Raw genomic sequence first — 15,000 nt, 5'->3', positions numbered from 1 at the left:
TAATCAGTCTGTATCGAAAACAACTCTCCAGAGGATCGCTTTTACTCCTCTCTCCTCGTCTCCCCTTTATCCATCCCTTTTCTTGTCGCTACTTCTCTGTCATCTTAACCTTCAATTTTCCTCTCTCCGTTTTCCCTAATCTCTACGCTTTATCCTTTCCCCTCTCCTCTCTCATCTTCTCTTCCTTTTTCCTTTTCCCTCCCCTCTCCCCTTTATCCTTTCCCCTCTCCTCTCTCATTTCTCTTCCTGTTCCGTTTTCCTCTCTTCCTTTCCCCTACTTGCCTTTCCACTCGTCCTTCTCTCATCTCCCCACTTTCTTCCTTCTCCTTTCCTTACTCTCCTATCCCCTCGCCCTCCTCCCACCCCCCCCCCCCCCCCTGCCTCACACGTCTGGATACAAGATGCATAAATTCCATTGATTTATACGCCTCTGTCGCGTTTGTGTCTTCGTAGATCATACTTTTATCTTCATCGGGTGTCACATTCACTATGTATCTTTGAGCGTTTTCTTCCCCTTCTTCTTCTTCTCCTGACCCCTTGCTCTTCCCCTTTCTATCCCCTTCTCCTCGCACTTCCCCTTCCCCTTCTTCTTCTTCTTCGTCTTCTTCTTCTTCTTCGTCTTCTTCTTCTTCGTCTTCTTCTTCTTCTTCTTCTTCCCCTTCTTCTTCTTCTTCTTCATCATCTTCTTCTCCTTCTTCTTCTTCTTCTTCTTCTTCTTCTTCTTAATCTTCTTCTTCTCCTTCCCGTTCACCTTCTTCATTCTTCTAAAAAGGAGAATCTTACTCTAATAGAACCCAGAGGGAAGAACCCAAAACTCGGAACGTTGTATAAAATAGTCTTTTAGTTCGACGAAAAAAACGAGATTCCGAATCCCTTCACTACGTAACATTCGTGTTAGGTTCGCTTCGACAGATCGACGTTTGAAGTCTAAAGATACGAAATAAATGTCTTTATTCTCGATAGGCCTACCGGATCTTTCAGTTTTATTTAATTTTTTGTTTTGTTTTGCTTTTTTTTTGGCCTAACGTCGCTGTCATACGGATGATTTCTAGAGGCCGTGGTATGCCCAGCTGTCATCCCCCGCCCGCGCCCGAGAGCGACTCGGGATGCTTCGGGCGTAATGGGACTGAGGAAAGGCAGATATATTTCGTGGGCGTAGTTTTTTTTTTTTTTTTTATCTTGGTTTGTCTGTCCATCTTCGTTTTTTTTTTTTTTTTTTTTTATCTTGGTTTGTCTGTCCATCGTCGGGGGTTTGTTATGTTGTTATTGTTATTTTGGTTGTTATTTGTGGTGTGGATTAATGTTTGTGTTGTGGTTTGATTATTTTGCTTCGTTGGTGTGTCTTATCCTTTATATTTTTCTGTATTAGAGTCTTCTTCCTCCTTCTCTTCTTCCTCTTCTTTCCCCTTCCTCCTCCTCCTCCTCCTCTTCTTCTTTCCATTCCACCTCTGCCTCCGCCTCATCCTTTTCCTTCTCTTTTCCCTATACCTTTATTTCCTCAACCCTTCTCTAAAATGTATCATTCCTCCTCCTCCCACTCTTCATCCTTCTTCTATTCTAATCCTCTCCTTTTTTCTCTTCCTCTTCTTCTACCTCTTCTGTCCTTCTAATCTGTTTTTCATCTTTAGACTCTCAGGGTTTCCCTTCTCCACATAATTATTTTCAGCATTATCAGACTTGTAAGGTTCGTGCGATATCAAATAGATCTGAGAGGAGGTGCAGCGTGGGCGTCGGCGTAGGCGTGAATGGATGTCTCGTAGGCGGGGCAAAGGGCTCTAGGCGGGGCGAGTGGGCGTGGGTATCGTATGCTTCATATCGCGACCAAAATACCCGAAGGGCGGCATCTTATCACAACAAGTGCCAGTTGGGCGCCATTAGCTAGTCGGCGTAAGGCCACACGCGGCAGAGGCACTCTCGGCGGCGACGGAGTGCCAGGGCAGCAGCGCGTTCCTCCCCCCCCTCCCCCCCCCGGCGCCACGACGCCACACACACTCCGAGGCACCAGGACCTGCTCTAAGCACCTGACTTCTTGGTTTCTTGATTGCTCTTGCTCGAGCGATGGCGCGAGGGGGCGCTGCTGGAGCGCAGGCCGTCCGAGGACGCCTGTTCGCCCCCTAGGCCGAGGACGTCGCCGTGGGAGCTGCGGCGGGGCTGTGGCGACGCCGAGCGAGACGCAGACGGATGCGCTCGCCGTAGTCAGAAGTGGTGTTCGCGCGAGAGGCGGCGAGGGAACCGGAGAGCGAGGCGAAAGTGGCAGCGTGTCCCTCGCAGCCGGACGAGGGGGCGCGCGGGGGAAACCACCTGAGGGCGATCGCCTGCGTGCTTGTGCGACTCGAGAAACCGGTTATAGGACGCGCTCGTAAGGTGTAGGAAGCGCGTGAAGGATGTAACACGCACCTGAGGACTCTAGAACTGTGAAGAGGATCCCTTCCTCGTATATACACAGTATACGAGGATTGAGTATCCTGCAAGTATCCTGAGGAGCAGCCCGTCTCGAAGGCACAAGAGCTGCCCCATCATCACCTCCACCTCATTGTGAGGCGCGAGAAGGACTCGGCCTCACTCCACGCGCCGAAGGAAGCAAGGTGACCTACGACTCGATCCCCGAGACATGGGAGACTGGGAGCCTCAGCGGATTGACATGCACGGCGCTGAAGCCACGCCGACCGCGCTTGATTGATTGTTTGTAAACAAAGCCATGTGTTATTGTAGAACCGTCCATTGATGTGCGATGTCGTTGAACTTTTCTTGTGATGCGAAATTGTTTTGTGACTGGGAAGACTAAGGTGGACTGATTGATTGATCATCGCGAATTGTGTTTGTTTGTGTCGTCAAATGTGCGTGGCCGAGAACTTCGTTAATCAACACTTGCAACTACTCATGATGTGTGTGCTTGACCTTTGACTCGTGTGATGCTGGTACTCGTGACGTGGGTAGCCGCCGTCGGGTCATGTAGCCTCGTGCTGACCCTCGCTCACTTACTGCTGCTGCTGCTGACGGGCCTGGCTGACCCCCTCTGCCGTCAGCTCTCCACCAGCCCCCCAGGTGAGTTTCCAAGAGAAAGGAAATTTGCGTAGGGGATTCCGCCTCTTGGGTCGGAGAGGAATCACCCGACACTAAAGACACTTTCTTATTGACGTTAGAGGGATTTGTATCCGTTTCCGCGATCGGCTTTCGGAATACGAATGAGAAGTGCGGATGGTTTATTCCCTTCAGCTCTGTTTATTTTTTTCTGTGTAACTTCCATCGGCCAATTACAGAGGTGGGAGAGTTTTACTGTACGAGATTCATAGATATTGGTCGCGAGTGGACACTTTGAGAAAAGGAATTCGGGTGTTTGGGATGTCTGTCTGGATGGAAAATAGAACAAAAACAATCAGAGTCTCCGAATGTGTGAGAGGTAGACAGCATAAAAGTTTCGACGTGTCTGGCCACACGCTCCGTCCCCATACTTAGCGCCTCGCTGCCGTGGGACTGAAGGCGACCGCGTGGCACTCCCGGGTAGGCCTAGGGAGTGCCAGTGTCCTCGCCCGTGCCTCTCGCGTCGGGGCACTTCGTCGGTGTGATGGATGGGGGCGGATCAAGCGGCACTCGACGTCGCGCTGCTCTGAGTGCCACTGCGATTCTCTGCTCCATAAGGGTAATTGTTTAGGGGAAAGGAAAGAGAGGTTTGAAGCGCTCGCCTCGTTTCCCTTGTCTCTTTTTTTATCTCTTTAGCTTTCTCTCTGTTCGTCTCTGTAATCCGTTACTTCTTCTCTTCTTTTTCTTCTTTTTCCGTAAGTCAATTAGTCAGACAATATAAAAAAGAAAGGCATGTGGAATGACGAAGAGACAGGAGGAGCAGAAGCAGTAAGGGATAGAGACAAGGCGATAAAAACCCGATAAGGAGGAGGAAGTCAGCGCGGCCCGAGAGACGCTCTGGGCCGCGCTACTCCCGTCGCGAGGATTCTCAAGCCGATAAAAACCTCTCGAGATGATTTTCAAGGTCTCGAGCGGGTGTCAGGTTCTCGCAGGTGGCGGGGGCGGGGGCGGAGGCGGGGGCGGGGGCGGGGGCGGGGGCGGAGGCGGAGGCGTTGGCGGGGGCGGGGGCGGAGGCGGGGGCGGGGGCGGAGGCGTGGGCGGGGGCGTGGGCGGAGGCGGGGGCGTGGGCGGGGGCGGTGGCAGGGGCGGTGGTAGCACAGAGGGGACGGCAGTGGGGATGCTGATGGGTGGCTTCGTCTCGTAACTGGCTGGCGAGGTTTAATGGGGGTGGGGGTGGGGGTTATGGGGCGGTTGTTATGGGGTTGAATGTGCCTTGTTAGAGGAGAGAGAGAGAGAGAGAGAGAGAGAGAGAGAGAGAGGAGAGAGAGAGAGAGAGAGAGAGAGAGAGAGAGAGAGAGAGAGAGAGAGAGAGAGAGAGATAGATAGATAGAGAGAGAGAGAGAGAGAGAGAGAGAGAGAGAGAGAGAGAGAGAGAGAGAGAGAGAGAGAGAGAGAGAGAGAGAGAGTAGAAAATAAGAAAGCAAATAAAATCAAACCAACAAACAAAGAGACAGAGATATATCGCGAGAACAAAAGGGAAAAAAAAGAAAACAAAGAACAATAACAACAATAACAACGAGAACCAGAAGACCAAACGGCGGCGAGTACTCCATCGTCCTCGAGCGAGTGGGAAGGGAAGCGAGTCGAGGGCGAGTGAGCGAGTGCCATTACGGCGGTTGGCAGCCTCCCCGGGGGCTTTGCGGCGGCGGGAGGCTCCGCGAAATGAGTGCCATCAGCGAGAGGCGCTATGAAATGAGTTGCCATTCGCGTGCAGAGAGTCGGGATCACGTTCACAAACCGGGCAAGGCACCGTGTTGGCCCGTGGGTATGCCTGTGTACCCAGGGTGAATGAGTCGTAGTTATCGTTGTCTTTATCTGTGCCCATAATTATCTTCCTCGTCTTCTTGTTCCTCTTCTTCTTTTTTTTGCGAAAAGTGGCGTGGGAGTACAATTACTTGTGACGTCACAGGTGCGTGTAGGTATGTGGGCGCGCGCGTGTGTGCGGGAGAATGCGTAGCGGCGGCGCCAACGGTGCCAGCTGGCGTTAATGTGACATCGATCGCCGGACGCCAAAGGAGACACGGTTTGGCACAGCATGTTCGGAACGCGTTTTCGGAACTATGGCTGTGGGTAATAGTTTTTTTCCCTCTCTTTTTATTCGTTTAGTCTGATGTGTGTGTTTGTGCGTGGGATTGTGTCTGTGTGTGTGTGTGTGTGTGTGTGTCTCTGTGTGTGTGTCTCTGTGTGTGTGTGTCTGTGTGTGTGTGTGTGTGTGTGTGTGTGTGTGTATGTGTGTGTGAGTGACTGAGTGTGAGTGTCAGTGTGTCTGTCTGCATGTATGAGTGGCACCGCTTGGCTCCCTCCACCCCGTTCACTCCCAGCCGTGGCGACAGTGCCATGCCCCCCCCCCCCCACGCCATGCCCGATGCCCCCGCCTGCGACCCGGGCAAAGCGCTCTCCGACGCCACCGATTATTTACAAACACCGGCGCTTATCCCGAAATGCATCTGATTTATTTCTTATTTCCATCTATTTTCAGCCGCCAGAGAGGTTGAAAGTGCGTGGGAATGTTTGGACGCGGCAACCCCCACCAGAAAATGTTTCCTTCGTAAACACGCCCGTATATCATAGGCCTCCACCCCGGCTGGGAATTTGTCCTGAGTAAATAGGCTTTGGATATACGACTATTTTGCGCCCATAAATATCGCTGGGTGGGTTGAAGCCTTAGCGCGGGGGGTGGGGGGAGGGGGGGTTATGTATGCCTTCGACTTTCTTGTGTGACGTGTGAGCATGAATACACATACGTGAATTGATGTGTGTGCGTGTGAGTAGGTGCATGTGTGGATGTATCTGTATATGGGTTGTATATTTATATACATACACACGTACATACATGCATACATATACATATACATATATACGTGTGTGTGTGTGTATATTATATCGTATACAATAGTGTGTGTGTGTGTGTGTGTGTGTGGTGTGTGTGTGTGTGTGTGTGTGTGTGTGTGTGTGTGTGTGTGTGTGTGTGTGTGTGTGTGTGTGTGTGTAGTATATCGTATACTATAGTGTGTGTGTGTGTGTGTGTGTGTGTGTGTGTGTGTGTGTGTGTGTGTGTAAATATGTGCATCTATACAGCCTCTGCACTGTATGTAGACTCGCACACCCTGTTCCGAGCGGCCGCGGCTCGTCTCCACCGCCAGCGACGCCGGCTCGTCAAGGAGGAGAAGAAGGTCCGGGAAAGTTCTCTTATTACCAGCGCCGACTCGGGAGGGCAGCTTCCTTCGCTTGCTCCTTCGTTTGCTCCTTCCTTTCTCTCCTCCTCCTCTTCTTCTCCATTTGCTCTAATACTTCCTTGTTTTCGCTTCTTTCTTCGCTTGCTCCTTCCTTTCTCTCTTCCTCTTCTTCTCCATTTGCTCTAATGCTTCCTTGTTTTCTCTTCTTTCTTCGCTTGCTCCTTCCTTTCTCTCTTCCTTTTTTTCTCCATTTGCTCTAATACTTCCTTGTTTTCTCTTCCTTCTTCGCTTGCTCCTTCCTTTCTCTCTTCCTCCTCTTCTTCTCCATTTGCTCTAATACTTCCTTGTTTTCTCTTCCTTCTTCGCTTGCTCCTTCCTTTCTTTCCTCCTCTTCTTCTCCATTTGTTCGGCTACCTCCTTTTCTCTATCTTTTCTTTCTTCTCCTCTTCCTCCTCTTCATTTTTTTTCGCCATTTTTTTAATCCTTTCGTACACTATTTTATTATTTTGTTTACATCTATCTTTTTTTCGTTTATTTGTTTCTTATATGTTTTTTTTTTCTTTCGAGACAACATCTCTTGCGCGAATTGGTCTCCGGATCGGCCTCTGCGTGCTCGTCTTCCCTCGTCTCTCTCTCTCTGTGATTTTTTGTTATCTTATTTTCGCATCTCTCTCTCTCTCTCTCTCTCTCTCTCTCTCTGTCTCTCTCTCTCTCTCTCTCTCTCTTCTCTCTCTCTCTCTCTCTCTCTCTCTCATCTCTCTCTCTCTCTCTCTCTCTCTCTCTCTCTCTCTCTTTCTCTCTTTCTCTCTCTCTCTTCTCTCTCTCTCTCTTTCTCTCTCTCTCTCTCTCTCTCTCTCTCTCTCTCTCTCTCTCTCTCTCTCTCTCTCTCTCCCTCTCCCTCTCCTCTCTCCCTCTCTCTCTCCCCTCTCTCTCTCCCCTCCCTCCATCCCTCTGTCCCTCCCTCCCTCCCTCCCTCCCTCCCTTCATCCATCCCTCCTTCCCTTTCTCCCTCCTCTGTCCTTCCCTCCCTCCCTCCCTCCCTTCCTCCTCCTCCCTCCCTTTCTTCCTCCCTCCCTTCCTCCTCCCTCCTCCCTCCCTCATTTACTCACTCATTCCCTCCTTCTCTCCTCTCTCGCCGTCTCAGCACGCCCTTAGGCCTGGCGATCTGTAATTCCATCGCCAATAGCCAATCATTTCTGTTTTCTTACCCCCCCGCTTTCCTTCGTCGCGATAATCTTCCCCTTTTATCCCTTCCCTTTTCTTTAATTCTTCCATCCTCCCTTCGCCTCTTCTTTCTCGCCTCCCTTCTACCCCTTTTCCTTTCTGCCTTTGTTCTTTTTTATCCTTTTCCTTCTCCACCTTCCCTTGCTCTCTTCTTTCTTTCTCCCTCTCTCTCTTTCTCTCTCTCCCTTTTCCCTTATGCTGATCCGTCATGTTCCTGCTTCCTGATCTTTTCTGACCTCATCAATCTTTCTCTATTCTTACCCTTCTCCAGTTCCTGTACTTTTTCCTTTTCTTTTCGCGTCTCTCCATCTCTTTATCGTCTCCCATCATTCTTCGTTCTTCCCTTATCCTGTAACAGTTCCTCATTGTCTCCCTCTCCTCTTCCTCCCATCATTTATATTCATCCCGCCTCCCCTCTTTATCGTCCTGCTTCTCTTCCTCGTCTCCTTCCACTTCTTCGTCCCTTTTCTCCTCTTTTCTCTCCAATTCCTCCTTCTCCACAGCGCCATCCCACATTATATTTCCCTTCTTCCTTCTAATCACTCCCTCTCCTTTTCCACTTCCTACCTCTCGCTGGCCCCGCCCACTCCCCTGTCTGGCCCCGCCCACTCCGGGTCAATAGCTCTGGTTTGCCCATTTTCTGTATCGCCTCAACTATCGGCGCTGAGACAGACTGTGTGACTCACGTGAGGATGGGGAATTCCCTCTCGGTTCCTCTTTCTCTTCTTATTTATCTTGTTTTCTGTTTTCATCTTCGTGTTTCTCTGTCTTTTGCTCCTCCTCTTTCTCCTGCTTTTCCTCCTCTTCCTTCTCCTCTTCCTCGTCTTTCTCGTCTTTCTCTTGCCCCTCCTCCTCCTTTTCTTCTTCTTTTCTTCTCTTGCCTCTTTTCTTTCTTCTCTTTCTTCCTTCCTTCCTTCTTCAATTCCTTGTTTACTCTATTAATAACTCGACGCTCTTCATGCACTCCACTATAATGGTTTCTGTTTATTTATTTTTTGTTTTGTTTTATTTTTCTCTTATCTCGGATTTCTTTGATGTACTGAGAAGGATTCGCCTGGACATGCCCTTTGTAGAGTATCTTTACTCACTCTCTCTCTCTATCTATCTATCTATCTATCTCTCACTCACTCATTGACTCCCTCTCTCCCTCCCTTCTTTTCTCCTTCTCTCCTCCCCTCCCCTCCCCTCCCCTCCCCACTCCTCTCCTTTCCTCTCCTCCCCTCCCCTGCCCTCCCCTCCCCTCCCCACTCCTCTCCTCTCCTCTCCTTTCCCTCCTCTCCCTCCTCCCTCTTCCCCTCCCCTCCCCTCTCCTCCCCTCCCCTCCCCTCTCCTCCTCTCCTTCCTTCCTCCCTCCCTCCCTCCCCTCCCTCCCTTCTTTTCTTGCCATCCCCATCTCTCTCCCTCTCTCCCTCATCCTTCGAAAGGCGAACAGATTGGATGGCCCCGTGTGATTGCAGAGCGGGAGCCCAAGACCCGAATTTCCTTGGGTCTGGGTGAGATCGCGTTGAGACGCTGGAGAAGAGAGGGAGAAGAGGGGGGGAGGGAGAGGGAGAGGGAGAGAAAGAGAGAAAATTAAAGAGAAAGAGAAAGGGAGGGAGAGAGAGAGGGGGGGGGGAGGATGAGGTCGCTGTCTTCGCCTTTGGGATAGAGAGATACGGTCTTGTGTGGTGAAATGTTCTTTCTTTCTTTTTGGTGTAGAGAGAAGAGAGAGGGGTAGTGAAATATACAAAAATCCTTCTAATCTGTCTCTCTCTCTATCACTCTCTCTCTGTCTCTGTCTGCTTGTCTGTCTCTCTCTCTCTCTCTCTCTCTCTCTCTCTCTCTCTCTCTCTCTCTCTCTCTCTCTCTCTCTCTCTCTCTCTCTCTCTCTCTCTCTCTCTCTCTCTCTCTCCTCTCTCTCCTCTCCCTCCCTCCCTCCCTCCCTCCCTCCCTCCCTCTTCCTCTCCCTTTCCCTTTCTTCCTCTCTCCCTCTCATATAATTATTCATGATGACCGCCATGCGGATTTTACTGCATTCTATGAATAAAAGATGAATTCGCATTTTCATTATTCATTTTTACCATTGAGATTGAAATTTTGTTTTAACTCGAATACGGTGGTATTTTTGTGCTGTTATTATACCTTCATTAACATTTCATATTTATTTATTGAAACAACTGCTTTCATGATGGAACGCGGCTGAAACACACACACACACACACACACACACACACACACACACACACACACACACACACACACACACACACACACACACACACACACACACACACACACACACACACACACACACTGATACATGTATGGATGTATTCATTTATGCGAATACGAGTAGAACCGCACATATGGATTGCTAGTAAACTCACAACCCCCCCCCCCCCCTCTCTCTCTCTCTCTCTCTCTCTCTCTCTCTCTTCTCTCTCTCTCTCTCTCTCTCTCTCTCTCTCTCTCTCTCTCTCTCTCTCTCTCTCTCTCTCTCTCTCTCTCTCTCTCTCCCTCTCCCTCTCCCTCTCTCTCGCCCTTTCCTTGTAAGAGTCCCGCACAGGAAGTCTTGAATGGGAGAGTGAGTGCGTGTTTTTGTTTTCGTCTGATACATTGATTGGGAGGCGGGGCGCACGGAGGTTGGCGAAGACGTAGTCAGGGCTCCGGATTTTTTGGGTTTTCCGCTCCGTTTTGGCGCTTGTGGGCTTGTCGTGTTGTTGTTGTGAGTTGCAGCTGTTGTGTGTGTGTGGTTTGTGGCGGTCAGAGGTCGTGTGTTGTGGGTGGAAGGTCTGTGCGCTTCGAGTGGGCGTGTTCCATGGAGGCCCGGTATTGGATTGGCGGTTTCCCGTTCTCCTCTTTCCCCGGTGACGTCATGCGCCGCGTCACGGCTGAGTCAGACGAGTGTTTCCCTCCGTTCCGATCCGCGCGCGCTGACTTCGTTACGTGTTATCTCTCCCGATTAGCGGATGCGGCGATGATGGATTGGGAGATGCTTGCTCTTTTATTTCATTTCTATTATCGTTAAAGTCGTCTACGGTGAAGAAAAACCTCACCTTTGCTAGGGGGAACACAGCATAAGCCCGACCAACGGACTCGGAGAAGGCCGTGGCCAGCCGAGGCAGCGACACCGCGAGGTCGGGCGGGCGAGACCCGTAGAGTTTCCTCCGCACACGGAGATGGCGGAGCGGAGAGCAGTGGCGCCGGATGCTCAGCACCTTCCGAGTTGTTTTCATCTTCTAAGATTACCTCCGCAGCCGCATCTTTGATCATAGTTTTAGCTAGTCGTGAGAAAAGAGTGATTTTTTTTTTTGTTTCTTTGTCTTTACATGTCAAAATTAGGTTAGGCAGTGTAGTAGGCCTACGTTTGCAGGAAATTTCGTAGGCCTGTGTCCAGTATTCTTTGGTGCTACGGTGACAGATGATGAAAAAGATGAATTTTAAGAATAGTCCAAAGCTTCGCTTCAACTGGAGGCGGGGCGTTCTGGGAATATTCCAGCAAGGTCAGTTGTTATCGGGGATGACCTTCGAATATGCATCCCTCCCTTTAGAGTGCTTCTCCTTTCGGTTTTCTCTTGTTTAAGGGAATTTGTCCTTTCTTGTCTTTGCTTAGTCAAACTGCATGGCGTCAGGAGTGAGTAGTAAGGCACGTAGCATGGGAGGCTTTTTTTTCTTTTTTCTTTTTTTTTTTTTGAATGGAGTAACGAAAAGACGTTATCTCGGCGCAACTCGAGACGTCGCCAATTGCTCTCGATCATCAGGACCGGGAATGTATGCCGGCCCTCCTCCTCCTCCTCCTCCTCCTCTCCTTCGCGTAGGCTCTTCCTTTTCTTTTTCTCTCCTTCTCCTCCTCCTCCTCCTCTCCTTCGCGTTAGTCTCTTCCTTTTCTTTTTCTCTCCTTCTCCTCCTCCTCCTCCTCCTCCTCCTCCTCCTCCTCCTCCTCCTCCTCCTCCTCCTCTCCTTCGCGTTAGTCTCTTCCTTTTCTTTTTCTCTCTTCCCTCCTCCTCCTCCTCCTCCTCCTCCTCCCCCTCCTCCTCTCCTTCGCGTTAGTCTCTTCCTTTTCTCTCTCCTCCTCCTCCTCCTCCTCCTCCTCCTCCTCCTCCTCCTCCTCCTCCTCCTCACTCTCCTTCGCGTTAGTCTCTTCGTTTTCTTTTTCTCTCTCCTCCTCTTCTTCTTCTCCTCCTCCTCCTCCTCCTCCTCCTCCTCCTCCTCCTCCTTCATCTCCCTCGCGTTAGTCTCTTCCTTTTCTTTTTCTCTCTCCTCCTCCTCCTCCACCTCCCTCCTCCTCCTCCTCTCCTTCGCGTTAGTCTCTTCCTTTTCTTTTCTCTCTCTCCTCCTCCTCTTCTTCTTCTCCTCCTTTTCCTTCTCGTCGTCCTCTTCCTTCTCTTCCTCCTCCTCCCTCCTCCTCCTCCTCCTCCTCCTTCATCTCCCTCGCCTTCTCGTTCGTCTCTTTCTTTTTCCTTTTCTCTCTTCTTCTTCGTCTTCTTCTCCTTCTCCTTCTCCTTCTCCTTCTCCTTCTCCTTCTCCTTCTCCTTCTCCTTCTCCTTCTCCTTCTCCTTCTCCTTCTCCTTCTCCTCCTCCTCCTCCTCCTCCTCCTCCTCCTCCTCCTCCTCCTACTCCAACTTCTCTACCTCCTTCTCTTAGCCTGCGTTCTCATTCATTCGTTTTTTTTACTCAGTATTTTGTTGACGAGCTTTCGTGTATTTGTATTTGTCTTCTTAATCTCGCTCTTTCTCTCTCTATATTTGTTTCCTCTTTTTTGGTGAGCTTTTTTATATTGTACTTTGATTATGCCTTAGGTAGTTAGTTGCCTCTGGAGGAACCTGCTTTACTTTTGTTTGACATCGGCTTCTGTTCTTAGGATTCGCATCAATATAGACCAACTCCTCTGTATATATATTTTTTTCTTCCTTTCTTTCTTTCTCTTTAGTTTTTTCTCTTCTTTCTTTCCTTCTTTTCTCTTTTCCTTTTATTTCTTTCTTTTCTTTCTTTCTTTCCTTTCTTTCTTCTGTTTTATCATTGCAACACAATATCAGTATACGTTTTACAGTGTGTTCTTAGGGTTGTCTTTGTATAGTGAAGAGTTGCGTGCACTGGGTCACCATCACGTGTTGTCATCACCGGTAGCCGTGTTTCTAGGTAACAAGTGACACCTTATGACACTGTATCGTTGTATAGTTACATGACTAGTGATTAGTTTATGAAAATGACACTATTTCTTGTGAGAGTATACTGTATTTGGGTCTTTGTGTGTGTGTGTGTGTGTGTGTGTGTGTGTGTGTGTGTGTGTGTGTGTGTGTGTGTGTGTGTGTGTGTCGTGCAAGTGTGCGTGCGTGCGTGCAAGCATGAGGCCGTAGTTTCGCCGGCTTGAGTTATTGATCACTTGTCAAGGGTGTTTGATGTCATGGCCCATCATGAGGCTTGGGTGAAGCTTGGCCAGTCATGCACGACCCCGGCGTTGTACCCATGCGCGGACAAGTGCTGGGGGGGGGGGGCGAAGGCAGGTGCTCGAACGGCAGGTGTAAGGAGAGCGCTCTTTACATCCGACAGAAGACAATAGGTGCTTAAGCAGGGAGGTAGACGTGTTTTTTTTTTGTTTTTTTTTTTGGGGGGGGGGGGAGGGAGGGGGATTTTGTCGTTCATCTTTCACCCCGCTCTCTCTCTCTCTCTCTCTCTCTCTCTCTCTCTCTCTCTCTCTCTCTCTCTCTCTCTCTCTCTCTCTCTCTCTCTCTCTCTCTCTCTCTCTCTCTCTTTCTTTCTTTTCTCCTTCCCTTCTTTTTTCTCTCGATCTTTCTTTCCTTTTCTCTTTCTCACTCTCGCTATCTCTGTCTTTCCCATTCTCACTCATTCTACCTGTCTCCTCGTCTCCCTGTTCGGTTCGGCGCAGCGCGTGAGTGAAGCGAGACCTCAGCCAGGCGCGTGGGGAAAGAAAATCCTACATTCACGATTTTGCAACAAGTGAACGACAGGGAAAAATAGATCGTTGATAATTAGGAGATATTTCGCAACCGATCGCGAGTGCTCTGTCGGCTAGCTGTCTTGTCTTCTTCTCTCTCTGTCTCTTTCTTTCTTGTGATTCTTCTCTCTTTCTATGTTGCTCTTGTTCTCTCTCTCTCTCTATCTGTCTGTCTATCTATCTATCTATCTATCTATCTGTCTGTCTGTCTGTCTGTCTGTCTGTCTGTCTGTCTGTCTGTCTGTCTGTCTGTCTCTCTCTCTCTCTCTCTCTCTCTCTCTCTCTCTCTCTCTCTCTCTCTCTCTCTCTCTCTCTCTCTCTCTCTCTCTCTCTCTCTCTCTCTCCCTCCCTCCTCCTCCCTCCCTCCCTCCCTCCCTCTTTCCTTCCATCTTTCGTTCTTTCTTTCTGTTTCTCTTCTGTTTAACAGAACGGGAGGGGGTCGTTAAGCAAGAAGCAAGAATAGCGCAGTCTGGGTGGTAATTGGGGGTGGGGGTACAGGGGTCTGTCCAGGGGTGTCCAGAGTAGGGAGGGGGGTGGAAGGCGGAGGAGGGGGAGTGGGGGAGAGGCGATATCCCCGTGGAAATGGGGGGGGGGGGGAGTGTTAGAGTTGCAATTAAGATGTGCGTTTATCAAATCCATGATTGCTTTCATTCATAAATGGGATTTCTCGTTGATAACCCCGCCTCCTCTCGCTTCACTTTTTATGGAATTGAATTCGTCGTTTGGCTTTTTTTGTTTTTCTTTTTTTGGTCTAATTAACCACGGCAAATGAGTTTAGGTAACCGAATATGCATATATTATGTACAGCTTTTTTGCGTTCACTTTCTGTTCTGACACATTTGTACACCTTTATGTTTTACTTTTGACTGTCCTATGATGTTGTTCTATGTATATTTAGTTTTAAAATTTCCACGCTTTTTTCCTGCTCTCTCATTCGGGGCGGAGCTTGGTAGTTTGATACAGATACGTACACAAACATAGTGTGAGAGTGCATACACTTATACGTACACGCAGGTAGATACATACACATACGTGGGAGAGTGCGCATATAGAGAGACGCACGCACGCACACGCGCACGCACACACACCCTCACTCACACGCACACGAACCGCCCGCTTCCTTCGCCACCCCCCACCCCCCACCCACCCCACTCGCCCTCCGCAAGGGTAGGTGGAGGTGAAGGCGGGTGTCATGTCGATCTGCAGGAACTTTTAAGCGATGCGGGAACAGGTTTTGCTTAGCGGTCTGTCATGGCGCCCCGGGTGGCCTGTGCGCGGGCGTGCGGGCGCTTGCGAAGGTGAAAGCCACGAATGCGCACAACACGGGTCTGGTTTTGCTTGTGTTTTGCATTTTTTTTTTTTTTTTTATATATAGAATTCGGATTTATTCTGTTTTAGTTTTTTTATGAGATTTTTTTTTTTTCATTTTTAGGGATTCAGATTTCTCCATTTTTTTATGTTTTATTTTTTATTTTTTTATTTTAGTATATAAATTTTACGATAAGGGATTTTAACTACTCGTTTCCCTCCTCTTTTTATACAGTCTCTCGTTTTAAATGCTTTTGTTATTGTGTTGTCGTTACC

At 49.4% G+C, this 15,000-nt stretch overlaps 1 protein-coding gene across 1 annotated transcript in view; it reads left to right on the top strand.

Annotated features, from left to right (window-relative positions):
• LOC113806701 (CAP-Gly domain-containing linker protein 1) overlaps nt 1-15,000 on the top strand; it is a gene marked incomplete in the record, with an annotated part of 508,820 nt that overhangs the window by 370,181 nt on the left and 123,639 nt on the right.

This window comes from Penaeus vannamei, chromosome 34 (genome assembly GCF_042767895.1).
Source record: "Penaeus vannamei isolate JL-2024 chromosome 34, ASM4276789v1, whole genome shotgun sequence".
In the NCBI taxonomy this organism is placed as follows: domain Eukaryota; kingdom Metazoa; phylum Arthropoda; class Malacostraca; order Decapoda; family Penaeidae; genus Penaeus; species Penaeus vannamei.
Note: the sequence above shows the minus strand (reverse complement) of the source record. Positions and strands in the feature narration are given on the sequence as shown.